Here is a 5840-nt window from a genome sequence, read left to right on the forward strand (position 1 = left end):
CTAAAGCTTCATCAAAACACTCAGCAGCTCTGTATAACCCAATAATCTCATCATTCCATTGACTTGCCATGCTTCCATCTGCAACCCCGAACTCAATTCTCCATGTAGATACCAATCAGACCGCTTCTTATAAGCCTCCTCCATTCCCCTAGTAACAAGATGATCAACTACCATACTTCTGCAGTGACGATCTATATTACAACAGTCAATGCAAGGACACACAATCATATCAATTCCTCCCGAAGCTGCAGCCACTTCCCGTACAAACTTAGAAGCCCCTCTTTCATAAGCAGGATCAACTCTTCGGTGACATGAAAACGAAAACAAAAATTAACAAGTTCGGTGTCTAAACACATAGTGAAACCTAACATATATGATTGAATTCATTACCTGCTAAGATGTACCCATGCTTTGTCCACCATTCTATATTCTAAAACCTAAATTGAAACCTTTAAAACATAAAGAACCATTTCATAGTAACACATAATATAATCACTCAAACTCAAAACAAGAAACACAAAAGATACAACATCAGACGATAACTCAATATATATATACTCGCTATTCAAGCTGGGAAAAAATCAAAATCAATTCATAATCATGCATAATCATAATTAAACACAATATACTCGATATTCAAGCTGAGACAAACACAAAATATGCAACATCTTATCGCTTGACTCTAAATCGAAAACAATAAAATGATGAATCAAGTATAATGGTGTTAAGAATAGAATAAAGGAATCAAAGCAAAGCAAACAGGAATGCAAAGCAAACAGGAAAGCAAAGCAACAAAACAACTCTTCGATTTGAGCTAACAATCAACAGAGATGTTGCAATTTGGACTTCTGATACCTTAACAATCGACAACAATGGATGTGGCTACCTTAATTTCGGAACATGATTAGCGGATTAGGGTTTTCGAGATGGAGATTGTGGTAGAATATTTTTTAAGGTTACTAGGGAAAGAGGGGGAAATGAGAAAGGAGGAAGGTCTTTCGCGAGTTGAGAGAGGGAAGGTAATAAGATTAGTGTTTTTTTACTAAGTGTGTCGTGGTAAAGCTAATTTTAGGCTCCCGCTTAGTGAACGCTATTATATAGTACGGAAATTCTAGACTCGTCTACGAGAGCAGTACAGTAAGACGTGCTATAATCATATGCTATCATTGTGGACTTTTTGTAGTGTTTGGATGGTAAAATGAATAACCCCTTTGACAACCAGATTGTACTTAGCATGCAAAAACTTCTTCGCCTTGTCGGAACCAAGCTCTTCAAACCAATCCTCGTATAGTCTCTTGGCTATTGGAATCTTGAATGGAACTGTACCCAAAGCCTTGATTCCAAAAGGTCAGGTTATGAATTATGACTAGCTTAGTTTATCTATACTATTATTTATGATGTGATTTTGCTGATTTGTCATGCTCTCCATAGTTTTAGGTTATTTTGCTTATTTGTCATGTTTTCCATAATTTTAGGTAATTTTGGTTATTTATCATACGGCTTAATAATTATAATTAATAGTTTTACTTAATAAACAGTTATATAATATGGACAAACAAATTAAGCTTCCGTAAAATTCACCCCCCTTTCCGCCTGAACGCAAGTAAAGAAGTGAACGATAGTTTTCAAAACACATGCAATACCAATAAGGTTATGGCAGGACAAAGTAGTAGTAGGAGTAGCATAGATAAATCAAAGGAAGAAGAAGGTGGACTCACTTTCCAGCAACATTTGAGTCAGAGAGAAACTGCACTAATGAAAATTATGTTGATGAGGAAACATCCTGCCATCATTAATTTATTAATTTAAATAACACAACTATTTCAAAATTTCTAATTGGAATTACAATTATAATTAATTTAAACAAGTTAGGACCAATTCTTATTTTCATATGATGTAAGATGTTTTAAACTCTATAGTTTCATTTTTTTTTCATTCTAACCAAGTTGTCTTGATTATAGTTTTTGACATCTATATTTATGTACTTTTGATATTTGTTTTTTTAGTTGGAGTTCTATGTTTTCCTATTTTCTTTGAGTTTGAAATACTAGGAGAAAATCGGTTTTGTTACATGGAGTTTTGGAATTATGAATTAGGTATTCTGAATTTTTTCAGTAGTTATTTCACGTGTATGTTTTACTACTGTTTAATCTATAAGAAAAAATATGCTTTTATATTAAGTTTAGAGAGTTGCCCTATGTAATCATGTTATGAACATGTTTTTAATGGTTTAGTTTCTAAAACGGCTAAAGTAGATATGTTTTTAATGAATAATTAGATTTTTCATTATGTAATTAACCATAAATTAACTTTAATAATAAAACTATCATTATCTATTGTTTCTTTTATTAAAACTAAACTTATGAAATATTAAGATAAGTCAATGTATATATTGATCAAGTAAACCAATGAAATATTATCATTATCTCAATTTGTTTTTTTTTTAAAAAAAGTTTTCTTCTAAATTATCATCGAATTCTTACTTAGATTTTGTGTGTGTTTTAGTATTTTTTTGGTAATTTAATACATGTTTCTGGTTCAAAAATAAAAAATAGATTAAGAGAGACCAAAAGTTCACATTCTTACTTTACTTAATGTATTGAATATTTGATATGTATTATGCTCTTACAGTCTCATAATTTTATTGCTTTCCTTTGTGTTAAAGAGACGTAGACCGAAATAAAAATCGAAGAAAACTAAAATGATTAAGAATATAAAAACTAAGTTATCATGATGTCTCGTAATCGCATGTGCGGGCAAAACACCTAGTATAAAAATAAAGGAAGCACGAGAGTGCAAGAAAACTTACAACATAATTCATGTAAGTAGCTTCCAATGAGTTGACCAGTGCTTTCTGAGACTGCCCAACACAAATCAGGCAACCTGTTTCAATCAAGCATTATGAGTACCCGTTAACAGCACAACGAAGCCAACTTTTCTTCCAAATAAGGTTTTTGCAAAGTACAGAAGATGCACCTGCAGGACACGCCATAATCTCTACATACTGATACTCGCATTTGCCCGTTTTCACTCTCCGAACAATGTTCTGAAGAGAGAACGTGAGCTAAAAGCCAGGACTAATGAGATTAAACTGTTATGGTTAGAGGGGATTGAGAATTCTCACCACAATCTTCTGAACTAGCTTGCTTGTAACGACTCGCAAACTCATTACAAGCTTCGATATGTAGTAAGTCTCGACTGCAGCTTTTATCAAACACAGTTTAACTCCCAGAGACTTCAAAAAACGTAGTTAGCTTCTTGAAATCCTGAAGAGAAGAGATATCATAGTAAACTGCAAGCGAGGCTCTGGACTGTGGAGAAAGAGAGACGATCACGTCTTTGGTTTTGGTAAGAACAGAGAGGAACTACTCTAAGCTTTGCTTCTCAAGCATTACTATCTCAGCCGATGTGATGCATCGAAAAGGGAAGCATTATTACATTCTATAAAGTCTGAGACTTGCTGAGGGAGAAGTGACCTGCAAGCCAAGCAATCCTTGAGAGAAATTTTGACCGGTTCGAGCTGCTGTTTTGGATTAATCACAACCTTCAAGAGCACAGAGAAACACTCTTTTAGCTGGTATGTATAGGCTTCATATAAAATAAAAAAAAAAGCAAGATGAACGAGACTTCTTGAAGAAGCAATGAAATTCAACGAAAGAAATCTTTGGAAAGCATGGACCTGGGGCCGAACAGGTTTCTTGTCGATGGGTTATCTTTGTTAGAATTAGAGAATTATTGAGAGTTTATTTCTGGAGAATGAAGAACATGAAGAACATGAGAAAAAGAGAAAGTATGAGAGAAATGTAGATTTCAAAATGTAAGAGAGAGAAGGAGATAATAGTTTCCTTGATTTAATTGTAGATCTGGATACAAGTATTTAAAGGCAAGTTGCCTCAGTACACAATACAATAAAATATTCATTGTTTTAAAATATTTTCAATGGTCTTCTTCTCTCTTCTTCTTCTCTTCAATATAGTAATCCTTATAAAACCTTATAAAACCTTATAAGTCTGGCAGTTTACTTCTCAAGTCTGGCAGTTTACTTCTCAAGTCTGGCAGCTTAATTTTCAAGTCTGGCAGCTTACTTCTCAAGTCTGGCAGCTTACTTCTGCTTCATGTCAACACTCCCCCTCAAGCTTGACCATATGGAACAAGTCAAGCTTGGAAGCCATGAAGTATTCCCTCATTAAAACCTCAACTAGGTAAAACCCTTTGGGAGAAAACCCAAGTCAAGGAAAAAGAGTAGAACACTTCATGAAAGAGATATCAGTGACATGAGAGGTCTATGAGTCCCAATTTTGGATGAATGAACTCACAGACATTAGTGCTTGCTGCCTTGGTGAAGATATCAACTAAAGGGCTGTTCGTTTGGTTGCCGCAGGTACCGGCGGCAGCGGCAGCGTCAACTCTTGTTCGTTTCGTTGACGCAGGAAACTGCGTCTGACGCCGCGTCCGAATGCCGCGTCCTGCGGCTGACGCCGATAAAATCTGCGGTCGCGATATAGTATGCGGCAGCGTCAGCGTCTGCGAAACGAACAACAACTGTCCTCATTGACGCTGCCGCCGCCGCTGACGCTGCCGCTGACGCCGAAACCTGCGCCAACCAAACAAACAGGACTTAACTGATCTTCACTTCTAGTATAACAGGGTAAAATGATCTTCTGCTCCACGGCTTGTCTCACCTTGTGACAGTCAACTTCAATGTGCTTTGTCCTCTCATGAAACACTGAGTTTGATGCTTTATGTATGGCCAGCCTGATTGTCACAGTGCATTGTGATTGGTGTTGTTGTCTCTATGCCCAAATCAACTTGTGACAGTCAACTTCAATGTGTTTAGTCCTTTCATGGAATACTGAGTTTGATGCTATGTGGATAGCTGCTTGGTTATCACAATGCATTGTGACTGGTGTTGTTGCTTTTATGCCCAAGTCTCTTAGCAGGTTCCTGATCCAAATGAGTTCACTAGTTAGCTTCCTCATTGCCCTATACTCTGCCTCTGCACTTGAACATGATACCACTTTTTGCTTCTTGCTCTTCCATGTGACTAGGTTGCCTCCAATGAAAGTACAATAGCCTGTTGTTGACCTAATGTCTACTCTATCACCAGCCCAATCAGCATCATAATATCCCAATATCTCTGTACTCTTATTGCAACCCATCCAAACACCTTGACCAGGAGCCTCTCTTAGATATCTCATGATCATTTCCACCATATTCCAATGATGAACCTTTGGTGCTTGCATATGTTGACTGACTTGATTCACAGCAAAACAGATGTCTGGTCTTGTAATGGTGAGATAGATTAGCTTCCCAACCATCCTTCTATAGAGCTTGAAGTCGCCAAATGGAGTATCCTCAAACTCCACCTCACGCAAGACCTTGTAACCTTCTTCAAGTGGTGTCTTAGCTACTCTTACTCTAAGTTCACCTGCCTCTTTTAAAAGGTCAAGTGTGTACTTTCTTTGAGATAAGAAAAGCCCCTGTTTAGAGCGGCATATTTCTATCCCTAGAAAGTACTTTAGCTCATCCAAATCTTTAATATCAAAGGTAGACTTAAGAAAAACTTTAGTAGAGATGATACCTTCTTTGTCACTTTCTGTGATGATGATATCATCTACATAGATCAGAATCACCACAATTCCTTGCTTACTTGTGAGGGTAAAGAGTGTGTGATCAGCTTCTGACTTTACAAACCCTTTTCCATTGAGGGTTGTACTCAGCTTGTGATACCAGGCTCTTGGAGACTGTTTTAATCCATAGATTGCTTTCTTCAGCCTTAGGACATTTCCTGGCTTGACCATGTCTTCCATACCAGGTGGTGGTCTCATATACACCTCATC

At 36.7% G+C, this 5840-nt stretch overlaps 1 pseudogene; it reads right to left on the reverse strand.

The window, feature by feature from the left end:
* Positions 1-5840, reverse strand: part of LOC106308737 — an 8334-nt pseudogene continuing 2494 nt past the window's right edge.

The sequence above is a fragment of the Brassica oleracea genome, chromosome C8 (assembly GCF_000695525.1).
Source record: "Brassica oleracea var. oleracea cultivar TO1000 chromosome C8, BOL, whole genome shotgun sequence".
Lineage (NCBI taxonomy): Eukaryota > Viridiplantae > Streptophyta > Magnoliopsida > Brassicales > Brassicaceae > Brassica > Brassica oleracea.